Below are 16639 nucleotides of genomic sequence, written 5' to 3'. Positions count from 1 at the left end.
AAGTCGTCCGGTAGAAGTCGAAATAGCGGACGGCAAGATGGTGCTAGTGGTTGATGTGTGTAAAAATTGTGATGTTGTTTTTGGTGCCGAAAACTTTAAAATTGATCTTATCCCTATGACTTTGGGCGATTTTGATATCGTTGTTGGTATGGATTGGCTCGATTACAATAGAGCCAATATTGCATGCCATGAGAAGTTTATTCGTGTGAAGACCCCTAGTGGGGGAGAGTTAATTATTCACGGTGATAAACGAAGAAGACTTGTGCCGATATGTTCTTTTGCACGGGCACGTCGTTTTCTTGTTAGTGGTGGCATGGCTTTTCTTGCCCATTTTGTTGATACTCTTGATGATCCACCACCCATTCGTGAAATTCCGGTGGTTAGTGAATTCGAAGACGTTTTTTCGGACGAGTTACCGGGTGTTCCGGCGGAAAGACAAGTAGAATTTCGTATTGAGTTGGTTCCGGGAGCTACTCCCATTGCTAAAACCCCTTATCGTTTAGCACCGATGAAAATGCAAGAGTTGTTAAACCAAACCCAAGAGTTGCTTGAAAAGGGTTTTATTCGACCGAGTGCTTCGCCATGGGGCGCTCCGGTTTTAATCGTGAAAAAGAAGGATGGTAGTATGCAGATGTGCATCGACTATAGGGAGTTGAATAAATTGACGATCAAAAATCATTATCCATTGCCTAGGATTGACGATTTGTTTGACCAACTCCAAGGTGCGACGTATTTCTCAAAGATTGACCTACGGTCCGGCTATCACCAAATGCGGGTCCGTGAGGAAGATATTGAGAAAACGGCTTTTTGAACACGTTATTGGCATTTTGAGTTTGTAGTTATGCCTTTTGGTCTTACGAATGCACCGGCGGCATTCATGGATCTTATGAACCGAGTGTGCCAACCTATGTTGGACAAGTCGGTAATTGTGTTCATCGACGATATACTTGTCTACTCAAAAAGTATGAACGAACATGAACGCCATTTGCGTGAAGTTTTGAAGACATTACGAAGGGAGAAGTTGTATGCTAAGTTCTCCAAATTTGAATTTTGGCTAAGGGAAGTTCAATTCCTTGGCCACATTGTGAACAAAGACGGCATTCAAGTAGATCCAGGGAAGATAGAGATGGTGAAGAGTTGGAGACAATCGAATACGCCTACGGAAATCCAAAGTTTTCTCAGATTGGCCGGTTATTATCGTTGGTTTATCCAAGACTTTTCTAAGATCGCTTCTTCGTTGACGAAATTGACGAGGAAGAACGCGAGGTTTGTTTGGGAGAACGAACAAGAAATTGCTTTTCAATTGTTAAAGGAGAAGTTGTGTCAAGCTCCGGTGTTGGTGTTGCTGGAAGGTGTGGAAGACATTATGGTTTATTGTGATGCTTCTCTAAATGGGCTCGGGTGTGTTCTTATGCAAAGGGGTAAAGTCATCGCTTATGCCTCTCGACAATTAAAGGAACACAAGACGAGATATCCGACTCATGATCTTGAGTTGGCGGCGGTTGTACATGCGTTAAAAATTTGGCGCCATTACTTGTATGGTGTCAAAAGTACGATTTATTCGGATCATAAGAGTTTGAAACATCTCTTTAATCAATGAGATTTGAATTATCGTCAATGTAGGTGGATGGATGTGGTAAAATACTATGATTGTGAGATACTTTATCATCCGGGCAAGGCGAATGTGGTCGCGGATGCGTTAAGTCGAAAGAGTCATCACCCGGCGTTACGATTGGGATTGTTACGTATGATTATTACTAACGATTTTCTTGAAAAACTTGGTGTGATTTAAATAGAGGCTTATGTTCACAACAAGCATGCGGAACGAATTGTGGGACAATCGGAATTCATTACTATGGGTTCGCGTGGGTTGTTGTCTTTTCAAGGAAGAGTGTGGGTGCCTAAGATGGGTGATTATCGATAAGTGTTACTTGATGAAGCACATAAGTCAAAGTATTCCATTCATCCGGGCGCGACGAAAATGTATCTTGACTTGAGGAAGGATTATTGGTGGCCGGGCATGAAACGCGATGTCGAAAAATATGTTGAACAATGTGTTACATGTTTGCAAGTCAAAGCCGAACACCAAAAGCCGTATGGTAAGTTGAAACCATTAGGAATCCCGAAATGGAATGGGAGCACATTACCATGGATTTCATTACAAAGTTACCTAAAACGGTGAGAACCCAATTTGATTCGATTTGGGTTATAGTTGATCGATTGACGAAAAGTGCCTTGTTTCTTCCCATTAAGGAAGCGATATCGTCGAAGACGTTGGCTAAGTTGTTTATCAAGGAAGTTATCTCTCGACACGGAGTTCCTATATCTATTATTTCGGATCGAGATACCCGTTTTACATCTCGGTTTTGGGAGAAATTTCATGAAGATATGGGTACGTAATTAAAATTAAGCACGGCGTATCATCCTCAAACGGACGGTCAAACCGAACGTACGAATCAAACTTTGGAAGATATGTTACGTGCGTGCATTATTGATTTCGGTGGTAGTTGGGATGAGCATTTGCCTTTGGTGGAATTCTCGTACAATAATAGTTATCATACTAGTATCGGGATGCCGCCATATGAGATGCTTTATGGGCGTAGATGTCGAACCCCGATTTGTTGAGGTGAAGTGGGACAAAAGGAAATCGGGAGTACCAATTTGGTTTTAGAGACGAATAGCAAGATTCATATGATTCGAGAGCATTTGAAAAAGGCTCAAGATAGGCAAAAGTCGTATGCCGATAAACGTAGATGAACGATCAAATTTCAAGAAGGTTACATGGTGATGCTCAAAGTTTCGCCATGGAAAGGTATTATTCGATTTCGAAAACGGGGAAAGTTAGCTCCTCGGTTTATTGGGCCATTTAAGGTTTTAGCTCGTGTTGGTGAAGTTGCGTATCGTTTGGAATTACCCGAAGAGCTTGCGGGGATCCATAATACCTTTCATGTTTCCCATCTCCGTAAATGTCTTGCGGATGATTCATCTTGGGTCCCATTAGACGAGATTGAGCTAAATAATAAGTTAGAATATATCGAGGAACCGATTGCCATACTTGATGAGAAGGTCAAAAGGTTGAGGCATAAAGAGGTTAGGACTTTTAAAGTTCAATGGCATCGTAGTAAGGGTTCCCAGTTTACTTGGGAGCCTGAAGAGTTTGTGTTGGTTTATCTTCCTTCTTGTCATGCAGCTTGGATCGCGAGGACGCTCTCCGATTCAAGTGGGGGAGAGTTGTAACATCCCGTTTTCCCGTACGTATCGAAAGGTACTTACTTAATCATTTGTACGTTTATAACTCGTTAGATTATGCGTGATTGTGTATATATATATATATATATATATATATATATATATATATATATATATATATATATATATATATATATATATGTACTTGTTAATGTGTGAGTACATAAGTTTATAAATGAATTCGGTTAGTGGTTAAGTCTTGTGAGACTTAGATTTGAGGTCTAGATGAATATAGGAAGCGGGTTTGGAAGGTACAAATTAAATAAAATCAAAAATTGTTTAAAATGGTCGAGCTGTCCAGATGCAGCTTTAAGTCGCGGCGCGACACATAAAGGGAAATTCGACCCTTCTTAACCCATTTTCTGATCCAGGTTTATAATTATTGCATTCACTAAGCATTAGCTTACCCCTCTCGTTGTTTATCTTTTTAGAGCAGGTGTGGATAAGGGCAAGGGGGTTATCGGGCATTAGGCGTCCTTTGTTGATGTTCTGTTAGAGCTTTTGGAAGTTGGCCTAGCGTTTTGGGTAGTTTAGTCCCAAACCATGCTCGATGTGTTGTTTGGTTTAAAACTATCATTTTGTATTGGTCAAACTTGTATCTCATTCGTTAATGGCCTTTGTGCCTTTTGTAAACACTAAAACTTGTTGTATGTTCCAACGAAAGTGTGGAATGGTTACATATTTAATTGGCACGTAAATGTGTATTATTTTAAAAAAAATTATCGTATGGAATACGGGTTGGGTTGTTTCAAGTCCCTTTACATGTTTGCAAGTCAAAGCCGAACACCAAAAGCCGTATGGTAAGTTGCAACCGTTAGAAATCCCGAAATAGAAATGGGAGCACATTACCATGGATTTCATCACAAAGTTACCTAAAACGGCGAGAACCCAATTTGATTCGATTTGGGTTATAGTTGATCTATTGATGAAAAGTGCCTTGTTTCTTCCCATTAAGGAAGCGATATCATCGGAGACGTTGGCTAAGTTGTTTATCAAGGAAGTTATCTCTCGACACGGAGTTCTTATATCTATTATTTCGGATCGAGATATCCGTTTTACATCTCGGTTTTGGGAGAAATTTTATGAAGATATGGGTACGCAATTAAAATTAATCATGGCGTATCATCCTCAAACGAACGGTCAAACCGAACGTACGAATCAAACTTTGGAAGATATGTTACGTGCGTGCATTATTGATTTCGGTGGTAGTTGGGATGAGCATTTGCCTTTGGTGGAATTCTCGTACAATAATAGTTATCATACTAGTATCGGGATGCCGCCATATGAGATGCTTTATGGGCGTAGATGTCGAACCCCGATTTGTTGGGGTGAAGTGGGACAAAAGGAAATCGGGAGTACCGATTTGGTTTTAGAGACGAATAGCAAGATTCATATGATTCGAGAGCATTTGAAAAAGGCTCAAGATAGGCAAAAGTCGTATGCCGATAAACGTAGACGAACGATCGAATTTCAAGAAGGTGACATGGTGATGCTCAAAGTTTCGCCATGGAAAGGTATTATTCGATTTCGAAAACGGGGAAAGTTAGCTCCTCGGTTTATTGGGCCATTTAAGGTTTTAGCTCGTGTTGGTGAAGTCGCGTATCATTTGGAATTACTCGAAGAGCTTGCGGGGATCCATAATATCTTTCATGTTTCCCATCTCCGTAAGTGTCTTGCGGATGATTCATCTTGGGTCCCATTAGACGAGATTGAGCTAAATAATAAGTTAGAATATATCGAGGAACCGATTGCCATACTTGATGAGAAGGTCAAAAGGTTGAGGCATAAAGAGGTTAGGACTTTTAAAGTTCAATGGCGTCGTAGTAAGGGTTCCGAGTTTACTTGGGAGCCCGAAGAGTTTGTGTTGGTTTATCTTCCTTCTTGTCATGCGGCTTGGATCCCGAGGACGCGCTCTGATTCAAGTGGGGGAGAGTTGTAACATCCCATTTTCACGTACGTATCGAAAGGTACTTACTTAATTATTTGTACGTTTATAACTCGTTAGATTGTGCGTGATTGTGTGTGTGTGTGTGTGTGTATATATATATATATATATATATATATATATACACTTGTTAATGTGTGAGTACATAAGTTTATAAATGAGTTCGGTTAGCGTTAAGTTTTGTGAGACTTAGATATGAGGTCTAGGTGAATATAGGAAGCGGTTTTGGAAGGTACAAATTAAATAAAATCATAAATTGCTTAAAATGGTCGAGCTGTCCAAATGCAGCTTTAAGCCGCGCCGCGACAAATGGGTCCGCGCCGCAGCATAACAAGCAAACCTGGATCAGAAAGTGGGTTAAGAAGGGTCGAATTTCCCTTTATGTGTCGCGCCGCGACGAATTGGGCCGCGCCGCGGCAGTACTGCTGGACAGGATCCGGACTTAGCTCTTTTTAAGAGATTTTGAGGGGATATTTGGTAATTTGACGTCTAGATCAGATTGGAGCATTAAATCTGCACCACTTGTTCATTTAATTCATTTCCTTTTCTATTTTCTTTCATTTTCTCTCCCAAAACTTAAAACCCATTTGAATTAAAATTGAGATTTGAGAGTGAAGGATTGAGGGTTGATCTTTGGAGCAAGAATTAAAGTTGTTCCTTGTGTCTCTAGCTACACGTTGATAGTCTCGGTAAGTTCTAACTTTATGTTTTAAGTTTTAATTGGTTAATGGCTAAGGTTTTGGTTACTAGAGACTTGTATGACCCATTTGAGGGTAAAATGGGTGAATTTGGGTTATGTTGTTGTAATGAAACCCTAATGGCCACAAACTAGGGTTTTGGACTTGTGATTTGAGGTTGTAAGTGTCAAATGGTATTGCTAGTCACTAATACACTTTTGGATTTATGAAAGAAGTGTTATTGGGTAAGTTTGACTTGATTGTGAGGCTAAGTAATTAAAATGGGTCAAATTGTACTAGTTGACCTAGTTTGGGTGAAATGGGTATGAATTACCCTAAGTTTGTGTTAGTTGAGGTTAGAAGACTTTAATTCACTAGCTTTAGTGGTTAAAGTCGGGTCTTGGCCATTTAAGGGCGATTTTGGTGTGGTTGAGTCATTTAATGCGAATTGAGTCATTAAATGCTCAAGTATTGTGTAATGTGGTTAATTCCACTAGTGTGTAATTGAATGTGTACTTATGTAAATAGGTACTTTGCTTTGAAGTCTTCGGAAGCATTAAATCACCACCGAGGTGTTAAGGTGAGTGGAATAAGTATACTTGTACGTATATGATGTGCTTATTTGTACGTAAGGATATGCATTGTCCTAGTTAGTGCTATATGTGTTGTACGCTAACGGTTTTAAGAACGGATATATGTTGTCCAATTTAGTGTTATATGTGTTGTACACTAATGATTTATGAATGGATATGTGTTGTCCGATTTAGTGTTATATGTGTTGTACACTAACGATTTTATAAACCGATATGTGTTGTCCAAGGGTTAGTGATATATGTGTTGTGCACTAACGGTTGTTATGAACACCGATGGGAAATTCGAGTACCATTCCTTTTACTATTGGTTAACCATGGTTGTGTGAGTTTCGCATTAGCATAATTAATATTGAACTATATGCTATTGGTGTTGCTAGCTTCTTGTAAATTGTGGATAGTAGTTTATGCATGATGTTTGCATGGTCGTCTTATTGCTAGCTTGTATGCGGTGTTGCGTAAGTGGTTCCAAATAAGTAGGTTATATATGTACATGTATAATTATTGCATTCACTAAGCATTAGCTTACCCCTCTCGTTGTTTATCTTTTTAGATGCAGGTGTGGATAAGGGCAAGGGGGTTATCGGGCATTAGGCGTCCTTTGTTGATGTTCTGTTGGAGCTTTTGGAAGTTGGCCTAGCGTTTTGGGTAGTTTAGTCCCAAACCATGCTCGATGTGTTGTTTGGTTTAAAACTATCATTTTTGTATTGATCAAACTTGTATCTCATTCGTTAATGGCCTTTGTGCCTTTTGTAAACACTAAAACTTGTTGTATGTTCCAACGAACGTGTGGAATGGTTACATATTTAATTGGCGCGTAAATGTGTATTATTTTAAAAATAATATTTATCGTATGGAATACGGGTTGGGTTGTTTCATCAATACACACCCAAAACCATGTTTCGAGGCATCGCAATATACAACAAAATCATCATTGCCTTCGGGAAGTGACAAGATAGGAGCGGTGGTTAGCTTTGTCTTCAAGATTTGAAATACGGATTCTTGTTCGGTCGCCCAAATGAATTTCTTTCCCTTGTGAGTTAATGCGGTTAGATGACGGGCAACCAAAGAGAAATCCTTGATGAATCTACGATAGTATCCGGCGAGACCCAAAAATTGACGAATGTGAGTAGGAGTAGTAGGAGTCTCCCATTTGCTAATGGCTTCAATTTTTGATGGATCGACTTTAATACCTTGATCACTTACAACATAACCAAGAAATTGAACTTCCTTCAACCAAAATTCACACTTGAAGAACTTGGCATAGAGTCGTTCTTGTCTCAAGAGTTCAAGCACAAGTCGGAGATGTTGTTCGTGCTCTTCTTCGCATTTAGAATAGACCAAAATATCATCGATGAACACGGTAACGAATTTGTCGAGGTATGGTTTGCACACGCGGTTCATAAGATCCATGAACACCACCGGTGCATTAGTGAGACCAAATGGCATTACAAGAAATTCATAACTACCATAACGAGTCTGGAAAGCGGTTTTGGAGACATCTTCCCCCTTAACCCTTAATTGATGATAACCCGAGCGAAGATCGATTTTTGAATATACACGAGATCCTTATAGTTGATCAAAGAGATCATCGATGCGAGGAAGAGGATATCAGTTCTTAATCATCAATTTATTTAGTTCACGATAATCGATGCACATTTGTAGGGATCCATCTTTCTTTTTAACAAACAAAATCGGAGCGCCCCATGGTGAATGGCTAGGTTGGATGAAACCACGGTCAAGTAGTTCTTGGATTTGACTTTGCAATTCTTGCATTTCGGATGGAGCAAGTCTATACGGCCCACGTGCTATGGGTGCGGCTCTACGAATAAGATCGATTTGGAATTCAACTGGTCGATGAGGTGGAACACCCGGCAATTCGTCGGGAAATACATCAGAAAAGTCACTAACAATTGGCACATCATTTATATGCTTCTCGTCGGTTTCAACTTTCTTAACATGGGCTAGAATTGGGAAACAACCTTTACGAAGGTACTTTTCAACTTTAAGGCACGAGACGAGGTTGAGTCCGGTGCAACTCTTATCGCCATAAACAATCAAAGGTTCACCATTCTCGATAGGAATTCGGATTGCGTTAAGATCACAAAGGATGTGAGATTTTTTTTGACCATCCAATTCATACCGATTATTACATCGAAGCTTCCTAGTTCCATGGGTATCAAGTCAATTTCAAATTCATTACCCAAAATGTTTAACGTACACCCCCGGTAATATGTGTTGGCACTTAATAGGTTCCCGTTGGCCACTTCAATGGCATAAGTAGTATCTAGGGGAAATGGTGAAGTGCAAAGAGTATGAGCCAAAGTCTTGGATACAAAGCATTTATCGGCACCCGAATCGAATAAGCAAGTAACATAAGAGTTGTTGAGAAGAAACATACCCGTGACTAGTTCATTGTCATCTCGGGCTTCCTCGGTGGTGATGTTGAAAGCTCGGCCGCGTGTATTGGGGTTAGCTTTCTTCTTTGGGCACGCATTTCTAAAATGAACCGGTTGGCCACATTCATAACAAACACCCGGTCTTGGTGTATTGGATCCCTTTTAAGCAACGGGAGCGGTGTTTCTACATTCGTGGGCCAAATGGCCACTCTTTTGACACTTGATACAAAACGGCCTCCCAAATTCACCCAAATGATGTTTGTGGCACTTATTTCAATATGGCAAAGCTCCGGCATAACCTTTCTTGCCGTCAAAAGTGAAAGGATTTTTGGTGGAAGTGTTGTTGTTGTAGTTGCTTGATGGAGTGGCTTCCCATTTTCTTTTGTTGCCACCCGATTTGTCCTCGGCCTTAGGTGCCGGTACTATGATTTCATTTACCATCTTTATCAATTGACGGGCCATCTTCAAAGCTTCTTGATGATTAGCGGGTTTGGATGACATTACTCCATGTTTGATGCTCTTTGGGAGGCCATCCATGTAAAGTTCGACTCGGAGGGATTCGGGAGTCACGAGAGCCGGGCACATTAAGGCTAGCTAGGAGAATCGTTGATTATAAGCCTTGAGATCGTTTCCGACTGCCTTAAAAGTTCTTAGCTCTTGTTCGCAGGTTTCTTCATGAGGGAAGTATTCGGTGATCATCTTTTCCCTCAAATCGGCCCAAGAGAGGGCGTGAGCTTCATCGGTACCCACCGATTGTACATAGGTGTTCCACCATGTGAGAGCGATACCGGCAAAAGTGTGGGTGGAGTATTTGACCTTGTCTTGGTCCTGACAACCGCTTATGCTAAATACGGCTTCCGTTTGCTCAAACCATCAGGTAAGCACTACCGGTCACCCGGTTCCATCAAAAGTGTGAGGTTTGCACCCCATGAAAGCTTTGTAGGAGCACCCTTCGCTTGAGTTACCGGCCCCTTGATTGTTGTTGTTGTGGTTGTTGTTATTGTTGTTGTTGGAGGAGTGACCAGCCATGGCCGCATCCACGGCGGTGGCTATCATCCGTTGAAGGGCTTGTTCGGGAGTCTCATGGCATGGCACACGGCGAGGAGGCATTTTTCCTTCAAAACACAAGAATACCGTTGATTAGTATTTTCAATAATACTAATCATGATATGGAATAAGGATAGAGAGAAAATTTTCCTTGACTCGCCTTAAATTCTTTATGTCATAATGTCAAAACGTTCATATGAGTCACCGTAATATAATCTCGGCAATCATATTACCCTAATTCATATGTGCATTCGACATTATTTCATATAGTCAAGGTGGCGTGTCAATCAAATTAAGCTACGTACGATTAAGATGAATTAAGAGTTAGATATGAATAGAGAGTTCGAGTATAAATGCACAAGTAGTCAAGTAATTCCTACTTCAAGTCTATATGCCGGTTGTAGTCTAGACTCACTAATGTACCCTATGACTCGGGGTTGACACCAATGAACTTTAAATCCCTACAACCAACGCTCTGATACCATCTGTAGCGACTCGACAAAATCGTCATTGACGGCGCCGTCTACTTAGGTCCCGTTACGTGGTCATAAGTCTTTAAAACAACGTTTGACCAAAACACATGTCGCATTCATTTCAAAAGTGAGGATGTTTCAAGGTTTACAAAAGTAGTTCATTGACGAATTACATTATAAAGTTTAAAGTACAATTGAAATATATGCGACACAATTCGATTATCAAAAGACACTCCACGTATGCATGTATACTCGACATCCAAGCAAGTATCAAAAAGTAAGCGGAAGCATATATCCATAAGCATTCAAGGACCTGAGAAAACATAGAAAAATCTGTCAACGAAAACGTTGGTGAAATCATAGTTGTATGTAAAAAGTATGTTTGAACCACAAGTTTTAGTATGAATCGTTTATCAAGCGTATACATCTCAAAAGATGTGTTTGTATCATGAGCACCCAATTATCAAGCTTAACTAAATCTTACCTCTGCATAATATTGTTAGAACCTACACTATATTTCGAAAATACGTTTCATTCCTCCGAATGAGGGTTCGTCAAACCCGTATGGCCACACAACATAAGTTCTCGCTTACACCCTACAAGTGTAACTAATGATAATTGGACTTGAGGATTTATGTTCTAACTCGTACGTATCTTTGCTTTCGTATTTGTATTCAAGGTATAAAAGTATGAAAGTGTACATATACATATGAAATGTATATAAATAAGTAATGTATATGTTTCTCAGCCCACGATTTAAAAGTATAAAAGTATTTGAAAAGGTGGGACTATGATCTCACCTTGAGTGTAAGTATGTAAAAGTACTTCAACAAGTAAACGTGTTCAAGAACGAATGCTAGTCTTGACCTAAACAAATAGGTTTGTATCAATATCGGTAAACACGGTCGGCCAAAGTGTTCAATTAGTCCTATGGCTCGTTACGACTCGATTACTATAGCATGTGAGTCAAATTGTCACGTTTCATGTAAGATACAAGTATAAAAGCATGTTAGAACGATTGCACAAACATTTAGTTAAGTTTGATTAAAAGTCAACTTTGGTCGGGTCAAAGTCAACGAAAAAGTCAACACGTTCGGGTCGGGTCTCGAACTATTTTTCTGAGGTTTTTAATCATATATAGCATGTTAGAACAAGTTACATGTGAATCGGAGGTGCGTAGCATAGCAAACATTTTTCGTAAAATGGCAAAACAAAACAGTCACTGGCAGTGCAACTGGATGGCGTCCAGATTTGCTAGATGGCGTCCAGCATTGAAGGCCTGGACGGCGTCCAATAATCTGGACGGCGTCCAGATCTGTATACAGACCCTGTTTTGCTGCAACAAACAAATGCACGAACCAAAACTCAAACAATCCCAATTTATGATCCGAAAACACTTAAAACATGTATCTTATATCATCGGAAAGGTATTTTGACAAGGAAAACAACTAAGCACATTTCATCAATCAATCTACCACTTACAACAACCAAAACCGCATTTAATGTTCATCATTAATGACATTCAAGCTCATAAATGCAAATCAATGATTCGGAAACTTAACACATACAAATTATACGCCGTTTCGTAGGTAATTACGCATACAATACAACCTAACAATAACTAATAGCATTTCATACCATTCAAGGCATCAAAAGTTCATATTTAGTTCCATCAAACCCTAACCAACATCATCAAAATCAATAATCAAGTTTATGGAGTTTTCTAAAGCAACCTACACATCAAATTGAAGCTAGTGATACTATTAACACAATTACAACATGAACTTTTAACATCTAACAACATATAAACCACCAAAACTCAAGATTAAGCAAGTATTCTTTCAAGTTGAGCTAGTTACACCAAAATAGCAAGAACGAGCATACAAATCACATAATCATGCTAGACTCGAGCCATAGACACTAATTAACAACTTTATAAGTTAAAAAACATCAAGAACACAAAATTTAGTGATTTTAGAAAGTTACCTAAACTTGATGAAATCAGTATAGAATCGAAGAGGACGATGCAAGGATTCCGAATATGTAATTTGTTTGGATTTATGCTTGCTCGATTTGAAATAGATGATGATTCTTTGGATTTGGAGTTTGAGAGAAAATGGAGGAAGTATTGAAAGAGGAGGTGAAAATGAATGGATGAGATAAGGTTGACTCCTTTGACCTAGTCACCATTTTGGCAAGTTTAATCCCTCAAGTTTGAATCGGGTGCGTGGATTGCCTAAACGAAATATTTTAAAACGCGTATTAACGGATGATGTTAAAATTATATAACGGACTTTAAAATAGTATAACGGAAAAAGGCGGGATGTTACAAGTAACTTGTAAGCTTTCTTGACATTTGAAAAACTAATTAAGACACACTTGATTGACATGTTACTAAACTTGTCTTTAGGATTTAAATCAGCAGAAAAACATAAACACCAAAAACACTTTAAATGAGAGAAATTAGGTTCAGATTTAAAAATCATTTCATAAGGAGACTTTCCATTAAGCACAGCAGCTGGAGTCCTATTGATTAAATAACAAGCAATTAGAATACAATCAGACCACATATTAAGAGGTAATCCTTCCTGAAACATAAGTGCTCTTGCTACATTTAGCAAGTGCCTATGTTTCATACTCAACAACACCATTTTGCTGAGGAGTATAAGCACATATTTTTTGACGAATGATTCCTTTACTGTTTGTAAAATTTGTAAGTTTATGATTTATAAATTCAGTTCCATTATCACTTCTAAAGACTTTTATTTTTTTCTGAAATTGTGTTTCAATAAGTTGCACAAAATATGCAATGTTTTCAAATACTTCATCCTTAGTTTTGAGTAAGAAAATCCAAACAGCTCTAGAATAATCATCAATCACAGTTAAAAAAGATTTAAATCCTTTTTTTGTTTGAATTTTAAAAGGACCCCACAAGTCTAGATGAACAAGTTTACCTAAACTTGAGGTTTTATGATCACTTAAAGGAAAATGACTTCTGCTTTGTTTAGCCTTGTGACAAATATCACAAGGTTCTTCTTCAATTCTTGTTTTAAGATTAAATTTATTTTTAAGAACATGCAATACTTGATCAGAAGGATATCCAAGTCTCATGTGCCAAAGATTTGAAGATGCAGCACAAGTTACAGAATTATCATTGAAATTATTCTTACATTTACTTTCAGAATTTTAAAGATGTATAATCCACTTTCTTCTTTACCAATCCCTTTTATTTTCTTGTCCTCAAATCCTGAACACAGCATTTAGTGTCATCAAAACTGACAATCAGTTTATTGTGTTTGGATAATTTATTAACAGACATGAGACTTACACAGTATTCTTGAACAATAAGAACATCTTTTAAAGTTATAAAATTATTCAACACAAGATTTCCTATTCCTTTGATAAAAGCTTGAGTGCCATTAGGATGTCCTACTGTTAAATTTAGATTAGAAATATCAACAACATTAACTAAACCTTTACTGGATGAAGTCATATGTTGATTTGCTCCAGAATCAATAATCCAACCATTGTGAATATGTTTGGATTGTGTAAGATTGAATTGAAGAATTTGTTAAAGTTTAAATTAAATTTTGAACTTCCATTATAAAAAATACCTTCCTAGCAGACATAGAGCTTGTAGGAACAGAAGTTGGTACATCATTGATTAAACTGAGAAGCTTGAGCATCTGCTCATTAGAGAAAGAAATGGGAGAAGAACCACTTGTGCTTGCTTCATTAGAAGCAGCATGGTTGTTAGACAGCGATTTGAAGTTATTATTATTATTATTATTATTATTATTATTATTATTATTATTATTATTATTATTATTATTATTATTATTGTTATTTTTATTATTATTATTATTATTATTATTATTATTATTATTATTATTATTATTATTATTATTATTATTATTATTATTATTATTATTATTATTATTATTATTATTATTATTAAAGTTGTTTTTATTGTTGTTAAAGTTCTTATTTTGATTATTAAAATTTCTTTTGAAATTAGGAGGATATCCAACAATCTCAAAACATCTCTCAATAGTGTGATCAATTTTATTGCATTTTTTATACTTCAAATTTAGATTAGGACCTCCGTTGTTGTTATTAAAGTTGGACACATTATTGTTATTATTATGCTTAATTGGACCTTGATCTACAAAAGCAGATGTTTGAGTTTTATTATTAGTATCTTTTGAAGAACTAATTTTGTGAGATTCTTCTCTTGAAATGACAGCATAAGCAATTTTAACATCTGGGAGTGAATCCCTTAACAGTATATTACTTCTTACAGACATATAAACATCATTTAACCCATTAAGAACTGCATTAGTTTAAGTCTGTTATTATTTTGAATAACAGAAGTTGAAGCATCACAATTACAAGCATTAGCACCACAAGTACAGGGTGGTGAGGACACCATTGAATCATATTGTTTCCAAAGACTATTAAGATTGTGATAATATTCAGATAGAGGACTATCATTTTGCTTTAAACTGTTTATTTTTTGATGTAGATTAAAGATTACAGAACCATCAATCTTATCATAAGTTTCCTTTAAATCATTCCATACAGTTAAACATTAGTACTGAATATTTGACCATTATACAATTCTTCAGATAAAGTACCAAGCAACCAAGACAATACTACAGTGTTACATCTATCCCATTGACTTGCAAGAGTAGCACCAATTGTACTTTTAACACAAGATATATTTATAAAACCAAGTTTGTTTTTAGTACCTAATGCAAGAAGCATTGATTAACTCCAAATGTTATAGTTTTCAGTACATTTTAAGTTTTATAGAAATAATAGGTGTACCAGATGTAGTATCACTTGGATGCAAATACAAAGGATCCCCAAAATCAAGTTTGTTGATTAGGGTTAAAGATCCAGTAGCATCACCACTATCCCTCATTTAAGCAGATGCAAAAAATAAATCAAGAAAAAATAGTAAGCAAATATAGCACAGATAAGACTTAAAAATCTACAACTAACTGTGCTTGATCAGGTTTTCACCAATTTCAATGAATTGGGATCAAGAGTTGGGCACAGGGTTGCAAATCTTAAGCAAGAACAAATATAACACACAATCAGATAATATAAAAGAAGAGTTAAGATGTAATCAATCAATCACGAATGATTGATGAAGCAGCGGAAGACAGAAGAGAAACAAGAGTAGCACCAAAGAGCAGTAGACCACCAAACCCTAACCTTAATTGAGAAAATTAGGGTTTTCAGCAACAGAGGATAGATCTACGAATCTATCACTCACACGATCACAATCGAACCCAAATATAACAAGAACAACACCGATTAAACCAAAAAACGAAGAAACCCTAAAAATTCTTCGAACATCAGATTGCAAGAGAAGACGAATCAAACACCACAATCGAACCTTGCAGCTCTGATACCATGTGAAATTATACAACTAACACTATAAATCATCAATCACAAGAGCTAAAATATCACTAAATCACCAAACAACCAAGTATCGATCAGATTACACGACCAGAAACTCTCTCAACTATTACAATGAATAAAAAAAACTCTTGCCAAGATTTAGAACTAAACACTACTACAATCTCTGATCATCTAGATGATGAAACAGAAAGATAAAATTAAGAAACAATTCTTTGAATTATGAGAGAAAAACTGATCAGATTATGAACCGAATGAATCAATCAAACCCTAACAAGAAGTTAGGTTTAGAGAGCCCATTAATAAATTAAAAGAGCAGCAGTCCATTAGCAATCTCTAGCCCAACAATCAAGTCCAAGACATCTTTAAAAGAATTACACTTCCAGTCCTTGAGCTTTGGAGAAATTGCAACAAACCTGAAAATGTCTAGAATAACCACAAATAAGTCCAAGTGCAATGATATGGCCAAAACGGACGGTTTTGTTTATGCGATGTCGTCAGGGCGCAACGCGTCAGCTCTGACTATCAAAGGGGGTATTAGTTTTAAATTTATATTTAGCGGGGCCTAAATCTTACTACTCCTTATTATGAGTAAGGGAAGTATGACCTAGAGTCGTATTTTTGAGATATCAGTAGAATCGAACCTATATCTAAAACTTAAGATAATTATAAGGTGCAGGAGTAGTGCGTGATTACCTAATATTGGGTTTTCTAGATTAAGTAAGTAAAGTACGATAAAATTTGTAATTCAGATAAAGCTAAAACAAGTGCATGTTACGATTTCATCAGTTACTTTGCCAATATTATGGAATGATGGCTCATGGATAGG

Source organism: Rutidosis leptorrhynchoides, chromosome 4, assembly GCF_046630445.1.
Source record: "Rutidosis leptorrhynchoides isolate AG116_Rl617_1_P2 chromosome 4, CSIRO_AGI_Rlap_v1, whole genome shotgun sequence".
In the NCBI taxonomy this organism is placed as follows: domain Eukaryota; kingdom Viridiplantae; phylum Streptophyta; class Magnoliopsida; order Asterales; family Asteraceae; genus Rutidosis; species Rutidosis leptorrhynchoides.
This window is presented reverse-complemented; position numbering follows the sequence as displayed.